This window comes from Nematolebias whitei, chromosome 13 (assembly GCF_014905685.2).
Source record: "Nematolebias whitei isolate Nwh7 chromosome 13, NemWhi1, whole genome shotgun sequence".
NCBI lineage: Eukaryota > Metazoa > Chordata > Actinopteri > Cyprinodontiformes > Rivulidae > Nematolebias > Nematolebias whitei.
Window position 1 is genome coordinate 13,213,032 of NC_056510.1, and position 13,270 is coordinate 13,226,301.

Consider the following 13,270-nt stretch of genomic DNA (forward strand, 5'->3'; position numbering starts at 1 on the left):
TATATATATATATATATATATATATATATATATATATATATATATATACATACATGTTTTTTATGATGGTTACTCTTGTTTAAATTTGGTGACACATTTAAACTGGCTATAGGCAGATACTGTGAATTTAAGGGCAATGGCCCAGGACAAATGCTTGTGGTCTGCATAATGCCAGTAAAAACAATCACTATTTAAATACCTGGTGATGACAGATATTTATGGATTGTAGAGTAAAGACCAAGCTGGTTTATAAGACAGGTTACGATCCGCACTACCCCCAACTGATATGCAAGGAGCACAGAGTAATTAACAGATAATGGCAGGTAATTACTGTAATCATTCATTCAAGTAAAAACACAAACATCTTTGTTTCACAGCAAAAATATGTCATTACTCAAGGTAATGTTAGAAAATGTTTCACAAAGAAGAGCTGCTATTTAATTGCAGTGGCAGAAAAGCAATAAATGAAGAGAAAATGTACAATTTGCACAGTTTTGCATTAACCTTACTCTTGCTATTTTTGGCATCCATCAGATTTAGGTCAGGTGGCTGATCCCTAGAAGTAAGTTTAGCTTTGGTCATCCTGTCACTGCAAGCTTCAGCAAGCTTAACCTTTACAGTTCACTTGAATTGAACTCGGTTGATAAGAGCCTCGTCTCCACTGCTTACTGTGCTAGCCATCGTCCAGAGGAAAGGAAAACTGTTCGGTTTGGAAATAGACATGTCCTCTTTGTGTTTGCTTTTATGCATCATTGAAAGGTGAAATGTAAACTAGTTGAACCTAACCACAAGTTAGATCAGGTGGGCTTGTGCAGCTGAGACTAAATACATTAATCAAGGAAAAGTGCACCAATTTTTGTTGATCACTTTACAGTTCTGTTTGTCAGAATGTTTATTTAGGATCATTACATGTGCAGATGCAGTTTACCATCAAGTGGAGAAAATAGTATTTAACTCACACCAATGAAAGCCCATTAACGTATTCTCATCAAAATGGCCAGTTAATCATCTGGTATTAATACTTAATTAACTTCAGGTGCCTCTTAACTATTTACTTTGAACAAAGCTGCCCTGGCATGAACCCTACGTGTCAGGGCAGTTTAAAGGGTCTAAGCCAGAGTGTGCAACATCTTTACACTGTAAGGTCAGCAGAGCTGCAGAAGATCAGAGCATGTCTTACATATTATAATCATGCCCTTGATCATAATGCATCACAATGCATGTGTATTATTAATAATAATAAAAAACATAGATATAAAGACATCACTGCACTGTCAGCTTGTACAATTTATTAATTTCAAAATTGTTTTATTTGTTTTTAAAGCTTTACATGGTCTTGCCTCGCCTCATCTCATTGAGCTGCTACACCCCTAGACGCCCTCTCGTTCTCAGGTCAGCAGACCAGCTGCTCCTGAGAGTCCTAAAAACAAAACAGAAGCTTCGAGGGGATCGTGATTTCTCTGCTGCTGCTTCTAAAATGTAGAACAACCTGTCTTTGAGCATCAGACAGATGGCCTCTGTCTGTTTTTAAATCACTTCTTTAAACCCATCTCTTCTCCCTGGGTTCTGACACCACCTGAGATGTTGATTGTATCTGATTTTAGTTTATTTTTAACCTAACTGGTTCATTATTTTTTTAATGTGAGGCTTTTTTTTGGTTTGCTTTTAAATATTCTTATTGTATATTGTGACTGTTGTTGGATTTATTAACCATAACTGTACAGCACGTTGGGCCTAAGGTTGTTTAAAGTGCTTCATAAGTAAAAGCTTGTTTGGTACGGAATGGATCGGTATGGTATGGTGTGGTACAATTAGAGACTCAATTATTATTTTTAAATTAATGTGAAATGTGTGAATTTCTTTGCAAAAACAGTGACTTCACATTAGTGTAAAAATGAAAGAAATATTTTTCTTTTGAGTTTCATTTTAACAAAGACACAGACTAAAGCTCATCTATAATCCTCCCCATGGCAACGTGTGAAGGGTGGCTAATATACTGTACATTATGTAATCATCCATCCATCCATCCATCCATTATCGTTATCTGCTCTTTCCTTTTCAGGTCACGGGGTCACTGGTGCCCATATCCAGCAGTTAATATGCAAGAGGCGGGGTACACCCTGGACAGGTCGCAAGTCTGTCACAGGGACACAGAGACAAACAAGATAAATACTATTCACATTCTCACTCACACCTAGAGACAATTTAAAGTTACCAATCAGCCTAACATGCATGTTTTTGGTCTGTAGGAAGAAACCTTAATCCCAGCCAGGATATGCTATCATTAAGTTTTTTTGTTTCCAGATAAATTATAATTCAAGCACATTATCATTAATTGTATTTGTTTACCATTTCAGTGAAGGTGTTTGTTAACTCATGATTTCATTTGCATGTGTCATATTCAGAAAAAGGTCAGGATTATTGCAAACATATATTTTCTTATAAACAGGCTTGAGTGTCAAGATCAAATTTGGACACCTTTTCTTTTGCATTTTATTATTATATATATATATATATATATATATATATATATATATATATATATATTAATGACAGTAAGTATAAATCATCTAATAAAGGGGATGACTACAGGAGTTTCTTAGTTTTCCCCATTTTTGTATCTAACACCTTTTACTGTATAAATCTCTTCAGCTCTACATTTTTTGTGTATATCTTTATTTGTATAGTTTTGTACTTCAAAATACTTTTCAAAGGTGTTTAGCTTTTATTGTCAGTTTTGCAAAAAGTACATTTAAAAAAAAAAGCCAAATAATCTAAATATGGGCAGAGCCATTGAACATTGATTCTTCAACCACACTTGACTGGAGAATATAATAATCTCAATCTAAACAAAAGTCGTTTTACCAAATTAAAACCCATGTCTGTACCAAAGTGCATACCTACGATAATACAGTGTATGTATGTGTTTCATCTAAATAAACTCCACCAACATGGATAAGAAAATTGCTTGTGCAGCTGAAAGCTTGGAAGTGTCTCCACCTGGGAAGCTGATTGGAGGCCGCTCCACAGCAACCTGCAACTCAGCAGTGACTGTTCCAACTGAGAGAAGCAAGCCAGGGTTTGCAAAAGAAGAGGAAAAACAAACTTTACCCCAACTTTCTTTTGGTTGAAGTCATTTTAGAAGCTACTGTAAAATATTTGAAACTGATCTATTTGTCATCAGATAATTCAAAATCTATAAAAGTAGTATGCAGACAGTAAAATGGTATAAAGACAATAAATAAATCAATTAACATGATTTGTGATAGCAAATAAAATAGAGCCACAGCACTGTTAGCAATTATAAAGTGGAATGTATGTTGTTTTATGCATTTATTGTAAAATAAACAATGAATTGCACACTAATGAAAATGATCTCTATGTTCTTCATTTATGTTTTGTTTAAGTTTGGATTCACAGTCCTTTCACAAGTGACAGCATCCAGCTGGAAGGCCTTCAGCTTCTTCACACCTCAATAACCTGACACTCTTCAAAATGCACACAGGGCTTGTGTAATCCACAGCTCACTGCTACTCACCTGTTGCTAATATGACAAAGCTGCAGAGCTGGGGACTGAAACAGAAGGTAATATCAAATGCAGCTTGAGTGACTGCCAACACTGACATGGATTATGATGCACCATCAAAGCTGAAGTTTGAAAAAATAAAAATAAAAACACATTTGGTATTCCCCTTTTTTTTTTTTTTTTTTTTTTTACAAATTGACAAATGCTTGTAGAATAATGACCAGCCAGTAAAATAATAACAACTCAGAATTTGTATTTTGTGAGGTTGCTGTTGAGCCTGAGATGCTAATGCAACTGTTGATTAGGGGCCAGAAACAAATTCTAGAAAATTGCTCACTGTAAATAGTTTTACTTTGACATTCATAGTGTGAAAAACTGGTATGCATTTCTGAACAATATTCATCTATTCACACACATGAACTTTAATTTGTGCAATTTTGCCTAAATTAGAAAATCCCGTCTCAGTGTGATGCAGAAAATTAAGTCCATGTGATTACATTTCATGTTTGCTCACAGAATGTTTTGCCTAGTGTTTCTGCGCATGCCCTCAACTAATCCTGGGTTTACATTTTTTTATAAGGGACGTTATCCTCCTCACCATCAGGCAACACAACCTGGCCATGACATAAAATCAAAATGAACTCATCGCAATCCACTGAATTTCTTAAACAAACAAAAAATCTAAACATTTATCAAAAGAGAATTTCATAAATTCATAAATTTAATTGGATTAAACAGTGGGCAGCACGGTGGCTCTGTTGGTAGAGCTGCTGCCTCTCAGCAAACAGGTTGCCCCGGTTCAACTCCCGGCCAGGAGCCGGGAGCCTTTCTGTGTGGAGTTTGCAAGTTCTCTCTGTGCATGCGTGGATTTTCTCCAGGTACTCCGGTTTCCTCCCACAGACCAAAAACATGCATGTTAGGCTGATTGGTAACTCTAAAGAGAGAATTGTTGTCTATCTCTATGTGGCACTGTGATGGACTGGAGACCTGTCCAGGGTGTCCCCTGCCTCTTGCACAGTGATGGCTGGATATGGACACCAGGGACCCCCGCCACCCGAAAAGGAAGAAGTGGGTAAAGATGGATGGATGGATGGATGAATGGATGGATGGATGGATTAAACGACAACACAACCCCAAAATTTACTACATTCATGCACTTTCTGAATCATTTTACCAGAGATTTTATTTTGTTTTTTTTTAAGAATTAGTTACTAAAATAATGTGAAACATAATACCTAGAGATAACACAAGCATTGCTGATAAAATAAAATCAACATTCTAATAGCAAACATAATAGCAAAGGAAACAACAACTAACAAGAACTTAGTCAACAGTTGCTGGGTTCAAAAGTACAAACACTTTAAAGTAGTGGAACATTTACTATTTGATGTATTACTTTACAGATTCTGACAACAAAAAAAAAAAAAAAAAAAAAAGCCAAAACACCTGGAAAAAGCTTGGTCTTCTTGTAAAGATAAAACTCTTTATTCTTGTAAATTCATTTACACATACTATGCCTAGTATGTAATTAGTACTCAGAGGATTGCTTTGGCTTTGGAGGGACCATGACTTGACCCAGTTGGTCAAAAGAGGTGTCAATCAAAAAAATGAAGGCCTGTGCGTTTTTAATTTTTAATCTCCCAGTGGAATGAGGAGGCTCTGACTTCAAATCTAAGTCAATATTCTTCCTTCACTTAACGGAAAGATGTATAATGTCATTGGGTACATGAGCTTGACTAGTTTGATGATATTATATACACAATATGACTTGTAAATAAATACCAAGTAACAGTTTTTTGGCCCTTTTTTTTTTGTCAAGTTGGGAAAACTCCCCTCCTGAGCTGCTGCACACATCTCTTTTTGCTGTTTCCCTTGTCTCAGTAAAACATGCAAAGGAGGAGTGTTTGTCTGTGGGACTGAGAAGGAAAACATGAAGACATTATCAGGGTTTTTTTTTTTTTTTTTTTTTTTTTTTTTTTAACTAGCAGCTCTTTACTGTCTGCAACTCAGTTCTTATCATTTGTTGTAAAGAGCAGTTCATGAATGTCACATCTTTAGTTCTAGGTTCGAGCACATGTTTGGGCCTCGGGTCTTTTTGTGTGCAGTTTGCTTGTTCTCCTTGTGTTTGCGTGGGTTTTCTCCAGGTACTCCACCCACAGTACAAAAACATGCATGTTAGGCTGCCTTCTTTGCAAAAGAAATCTGTGATCTCAAACAAGTCTGGTTAAATACAGGTCAAAAGGTCAAAATGTGAAATCAAGATTTAACTGATTGCTCTCACTTATGAAAATCCCAGTTTGTAAATCGAACACGAGAAGATGTAGGTCTAAACAAAACAGCACTTTTACATTTAACAAACAGAAATATATCTTAACGTCATCTTAGGCGTTTTGATTTAAGATTTTTTTTTCTAGTTCATATCTAATTTTCACCAAGGTTTTGTTGATTTGTTTGTTTTGTTCTTATGGTATAATTAGCCCCAAAGGTCTTGACGGAACTGCACCATCCTGAAACTGTTGGTCATTTTATACAACTGTCTAATATCTGGTAAATTTAGACTGCTGCACAAAAAAAAAAAAAAAAAAATGTGCCTGTGATAAAGTCCTACTTGTTACTAGGGTTGTTTGAGTACTCCAAAGCACACGTAACAAAGGTTAATATGTATCTGATGAAACTTATCCATAGTGGAATGATGTATGCAAGCTAAACTCAAAAAGGAAATATAACAATGATTTTCAACTACTCTAAAAATGTAATTATAAGCAGCTGCTTTGTTTTCCTCTGGGGATTACTATTACCGATTTGAAAACTACACAGGGCGTGTGGTTTGTGGTCTGAACTTAATTACCTTGTCCCCTGGTGTGATTAGTTGGAAAGAGTCATAGGGTGTCAGATTAATCGCCCTTGAACCTACATGTGAGATTAAACTAGTGATGTTATTTTTTGATGCTGACTGTTTTACACATCCCAATTCAGTTTGATGTTGCTCTGTAGGAAGTACAAACCATTTTACAACTTTGCTAGATACCAGAGTCTATTGCAGGCTTGTCACATACTGAACAAAACACAAGTAAAATAAAACCGACTTGGTATTTTACCATTTTATTTACTTTCTTTATCATTTTTTTTATAATGTGGTTTTAGTTGTTTTGGTTTGATTAGGTCCATCTTAATTTTCTGGTTGTGCATAAGTTTATCTTTTGTTTCTGTTTTGCATGAGGAAAGCACCATTTTCATCTGACAACTGAAGTCCTTCAGGTTTGAAGTGGTGAGGGACAACCCTTTTCAAAATGGATACCATATGTCAGAAACAAGTGTTATATAGTTTGAAATACCTACTTATTTCCTAAAATGTATATGTTTATAGTTGCTTGTGCAAAACCTGAACTGGTGGTATTGTTTCTTTGGTCATAAGTCAAGCATAAAAAAACTTAGATTTGTTGTCTTCTGAAAAAGTTTCATTATGTGATGGTTACAGTCTTATTCTACTCAAGAAAACTGGAGAAAATAAAGAAATGTCCCCATGTATTACTTGTATGTGTGTTTTTCACTTGTTCCTCAATAATATGCATATTTTTCATGATGGATAACTTTTATTAATTGACTTTTTTATGTATGTGAATGTTTTTGTACAGTACTGAGACAACTTCTGTTGTGACTTGGCTCTATATAAATAAACTAAATTGAATTAATACAAACCGTTTCTCGATTAGTTCTTCAATATTTAGTCTTGAATCATTCTGATTATTTAAGAATGTGACATATTTCTGCAATAGTTTGTTTTGAAAGGTTTATTTAGTAATGTTCAACTGAGAACAACTGACAGCTGTAACACAGCATTGCAAAGTTACTTTGTAAATAGGAGAAGGAGAAAGCTGTCCTGTTATCATCTCAATTTCTTTCTGGTTTGTTTTGTAGCTTGAGTTTATTTTTGTTATTTTATTGTAATTGTTTCATGCTTTAATTTCTCTTGTTTTTATTTGTTCACCCAGTTTATCCTTTATGTATTTTGCTATTGTAGCCCTCAGTTCTTGTATCTTTGCCTTCAGTTGATCCTTCACACCTGTTCATATGCTCATTAGCCTCACCTGCACTTACTCATAATCACCCCTCCCCCATACTTACACTACCAGCCAGCCACACTGTTTTCTTGTTAATGTTGTCAGTCTCAAAGCTTATTTTAGCATGCTTGTTTTTTTGTGTGCTCGCTGGAATTTTATTTTTTATTTTTTTTTGCTGCCTCGTCGGTTTTATACTTTAACATGTCAGTTTTCTATCTTCATAATTATGCCAATGCATATGTATCCTGGGTTTGTATTCTTCACCTTCTTCTTACACCTTAATTAATATCAACAGACGCAGATTCTTATAAACTTGTTTGCTAATAAAGTGGTCAAATTCAGTTTTGCAGAATACTTTTAACTGGTATTTATGTTTTTCTATTATTATTTTGTTGTTGTTTTCAGTTCATTTAAATTCAGGTTATTTATAGCGCCAAGTCACAACATTAGTCATCTCAGGGCACTGAACAGAAACATTCATATATAAAAACAATAATTTAAAACTATTTATCTGAGGAGCAGACTGATTTGAGTTTAACTCCATCGCAGAACTCTCATCTTGAGCAAGTGTGAAGCTGACAGTGGAAAGGAAAAACTCCCTCATGAGGAAGAAACCTTTAGCAGAACCAGGCTCGGGACAAGCGGCCGTCTGCTTCGACTGGTTGGGTTTGGTAAAAACAGATACACAATGGCAGGCCAATAATCATATGTTAAGATAGAAATAATAACAAATGACAACTATTCAATTTTAGCAAATCATTTAAGGAAATGAGGTAAATTTGTCCTCTAGTAGTCTTAACTTAAGACGCATGACAAGCCAACCCTAACTATAGGATTTATCACAAAGGAAAGTCTTAAGTCCAGTCTTAAAACTGGACAATGTGTCAGTCTTACGGACAGAAACTTGAAGTTGGCTCCACAAGAGAGGAGCCTGATAACTGAAAGATCTTCCTCCCATTCTGCTCTTGGAATCTCTAGGAACCGTAAGTAAGTCTGCAGTCTGAGAGCGTAGTGCTCGGTTAGGAAAATATGGAACAATAAGATCTTGAATATAAGATGGAGCTAGGTTGTTGAGAGCTTTGTAGGTTAGAAGTAAGATTTTTTTTTTAGTCTTAAACAAACCATGGACATTCCATGAAAATCATAATATTGCATGCTCCATCAATTATTGTACCATTTGTAACAAATAACCTAAACATATTTGATTAATTTTAGTTTGTATAGTTGATTGCTTGTGAATTCTATGTATTCTTTTTTTTTTTTCTTTTTTTTTTTTAAGCTTCTGGTATATGTTAATCTGTCAAAACCTTTTTTTCAAAAAATAGTATCAACACACTATCATTTATTCAGTTAACTGTGTATTAGTATGTCAATGTCAATTTATTCATGTAGCACATAAAACAACAGAATCTGATCAAAGTGCTTTACAATTTAGTCCAATTAATATGGCAAAAAGTTTATTAATTTTAAAAAGTACAAAACAACTCTATAACAATATAAAAAAGATACAAAAGTATAAAAGTATATACAAAAATATGAAAGCAATTAGAACATCAAACAAACACATTGTGTGCTACTCAGGAAGAATAAGAAGGTTAATAATACAATACAACAAGAATAAATGTGAATAAAGCTGATGGGCAGTGATGTGACAAACAGTAAATGAACCTTGAACCTATCCATGTCCTCCATTAGGGGTTGGTATCTTGACAGTTATGTTACCTTCCAGCAGTAGGTGGCCCATTGAAGAAGTTATGCATTCACAAGCCATTTAGGTGTGATCACCACCACCATCACGTTTTTCCTTCAATGATTTTAAATCCATTGGCCCCATTTGTACTTGTACTTTCATTAAAAGAATAAGCAGGGTCACAAGTCATCAGCTGCATATCGTCGCTGACAAACCAGCAAATGAATAAAAATCAAGAGTTCAACATTCCTGCACTTTCTGAATCATTTTACTTGAGATAAGTGATGTTGAAGCAAGTTGAAAAGCTAAAGTGCTCATTGTAAAATACATCAAAAACTCAAAACACAATACTGATTTGTTGGATTATTTCACATTTTAGGCATAATGATGAGAGTTAAAGGGTAAACGTTTCAAGGTTGTACAGCTATTACAGTTCTACTAAAGTTAGAGTCTGACCACTACTGCATAATGAAGCTGATGGCATGGCTAAAGATAACATGTCCTCTAGCCTCCTCCGGCTTAATCCCTGCATCAGTGTTTCATACATCTGGGTATTAGAAAGGGATCCAGGTCAAAGCCTTGTTAGATCTCAATCTCATTCAATTTACACAGGATGACGGCTTAGAGCGATACAATCAACAACCTCCTGGCTCTGTGGCATGGGTTGCTAATTAATTAACTTACCTCAGGCCTGACAAAAAAGAGCTTATGTGTCACCATTGTTTCATCAGTATTTAATAAATGACCCAGGAGAGAGAGAGAGAGAGAGAGAGAGAGCAATTTGCTGGTGAGTGTGGCTACACAAGCAGGAAAAGCTGTTACCTTGACCGGGTAATAAATTAAATGTAATTGAAGTTTGTTTTTTGTTTTATTTTGGAAAATGTCTTCCCTGAGTGCCCGCTCAGACTTTTATCTTATATTTGACAAGATGACGATAAAAGTTCTGTGCAACAAAAAGTAACTACATTCACAATAAAACATGAACAGAAATTTAAAATGTTGTCTTCAATCCACATGAACTATTTTTCTCTTACTGGACAAGCTTTTCCTGTAAAAAAGCAGCACACTTATTCCATTTCCATGCACTCAGTTTCCTTCATTCAGGCAGCCCCCGGTGTATTTCATCAGAACATGTACCTTTTCTCAGTTTAACAATCATACCCCGCGCTTTGGGAGAACCACTGCTGTGGAGGGCTTGAACCAGGAAATCAGCTTACATTGGAAATTAGTTTGCCCATTTTGTTTCTGACAGCCAAACTGCTTTCATCAAAATACCACACAGTGAGGTGCTCTGCCTTACTAACAGTAACAACCTTGGTGACTGGTAATTGCCAGCCCATCCCCAAAAAAAGTGTCCTCACACCAAAATCATCCTTACTATAAGTGCCATCAATTTAGCAAAGGGTGAAATTCCATCTCCTGGGCACTTTCTTTAAAAATGTCCTCCAAAGAAAACAGCCTCTTTGGGACAAAGATGTCAAACTTTCCGATTATGTGTGTATCAGTGCTCTGTCTGCAAGCCAAGGCCAATATTGTGAGTAATACGGAAGAAAAGGGGGCCCTTTGAACAATGTCAGCTTGTTTCCGCAAGTACACTTAGTGTTTTTTTGTTTTTTTCCCCCTCTGAAAGACTCATTAAATTTATGCAAATGACATTGTCACCCCTTGAAACATGCAAATGTAGTCTTTGTATTGTGTTATGAGATGACAGCTCTGCAGAAAGTGAAATTCCCTGTCCTGGCAGTACAAGAAGTGGAGGATTTATTTATTTTTATTCTAGCAAAGGCTACATTTTTAAGCTACATTTTTATTGAAGAAATATATTTGCCAGGATTGTTACCATATAATTCCCTTAAAATAAAAAATAAAATAAAAAAGAGAGACAATAAATAAAACCTTTTTTTTTTTAGGTATGTGCAAGGTTGTCATGTTGTTTATTTAAAAATAAGTAACTTATATGCTCATCTCCTAATTGTATTTAACGAGTTGGTATTAACAGGTCTGATACTGCTTCAAAGAATGTCAATCGTGAATAGTAAAATATAGCTATTTCTTTAAAGTGAACTTTCATATTTGCAATGCACTTTAGCTTTCAGTGTTGAGTGGCATGCATTGTTTAAATTACAAGAAAACATTTTAAGAACATACTCAAACTGTATTAGGACTACAGTATGAAAATGGGTGTTTCAAGCAAAAGCTTACATCCATGTTACCATGAATTTTGTAATGAATGCAAGCAAAATCTGCATAGTTCAAGTGTTTATATGTTGAGATAACTCCATCTCATCAAACAGTATTATTGAATGATTTCAACTTCTACTGCTCTCCCACTACAAATAGAGGAAAGTCTATCTATTTAAGGTAACTGGCGCTTACTCTAACACCACATCAATGATAGCATTGCTTGAGTCAGTTATGAAACTTTGTGGAATCTGATTGCTTTGTGTTGCAACTATGTTATCGATATTTAACGATAAAACTCAAATTGGGCACTTTTAAACTTTTTGATCCAAAATATGACTCTATACGTATGAGTATATTTGAGTTTTCCCAAATTAGTTTTTTTTCATAAGGAGGAGTAAAAAAAAAAGTTTCTATAGTAGTTTCAAAAAGTGCCATTGTGCCAAATGTGGCACAAGGCCCAAACAAAGTCACTCAAAAACTCTGGTTGCATGAGCAGACCAATAAACTTTCTGATTCAAAGTTAGAATTTATGATGCTGCAAAAGCATCATTCAAGTATTTTGAAAGTGTCTTCATCAGTGAGATGATTGAACATACTGGAGAACATACTAATCCATAATCTGCCCAGGAGTTGGCAATCCAATCTGTTCTTGACCTGCAGAGATCAAAGAACTCCTCACAATGCTATTCTTCATAAGTATTTTCATTTCTACAGCAATGAAGAAGTGCTGCCATCATGAATCACATTATCAACCTGATAGATGGTACCAGGTTGAGCAAAGATTCAAGCTGTTACACTGGTTCATTCATTTTAATTATGATCACCAGTGCAAAAGCAGCATGCACTCTTTTTCTAAATATTTTTTCTTTTTGAGATGCTCCATGAGAAGTGTCTCTTTATACTACCTGGCTATTAACCTTACCTTTTGTGAGTCTCAGTAAAGTAGAAAAGTGGTATACTGTTAAAATACAAGAAATGTAAAAATGAAATTATTGGGCAAAGAAGAAAAAAAAAATATATGATGAATTTAGTGATTTCTTTCACAGAACATCTGACTTCTTGCATGTCTTGTTAAGAGTTTTGTCAAAGTTAAGAATAACCATGCCTATTGTTTGTGAATGTCACCATCAAGTTTTACATTATGTCACCATGTAACAAAACATACCATATTTTTCAGACTATAAGGCACACCTGATTATAAGGCACAATATGTATGGGTCTGTTTTCATACATAAGATGCACTAGATTATAAGGTGCATTAAGCAAAATAAGTTCATTTTGACAGATTTTTGAGCACCGTGCACCACATAAAATCTGTTCGAGGTCAGTAAGCATAAACAGAATTACACACATTGTCGATTTTTGAGAAAATTCAAGGATTTTAATTGTGCCTTATAGTCCGAAAAATATGGTAAACAGGTAAATGAGTAAAGAAAAATGTTATTTTTTGTATAATTGTGAAACGACACAACAAATTAGCTACTACATGTTCTGTCAAGAGACTGATGCATTTTAGTTATCTTTTGACAAAAAAAGGCGGAAGTGTGAATAAATAAACCACAGAGTTTTGCTCAGCATGAGGTAATCAGTTTGCCATGAATTAAAATAAATGGATGTCTTGTATAATGTACTTGACTTTGACAACTACTGTAAGTAGGAGGAGCTACATGTTGAGACTGTATGATGGAGAGGATAGAGTTTGTCAACTTATTCTTATTCTTGTAAATGAGTCCTCGAGGCTCAATGGGATTTACCTGTCTAAATAAAGGTTGAATGAAAAAAAAATCTTATTCTTATAACATTATATTC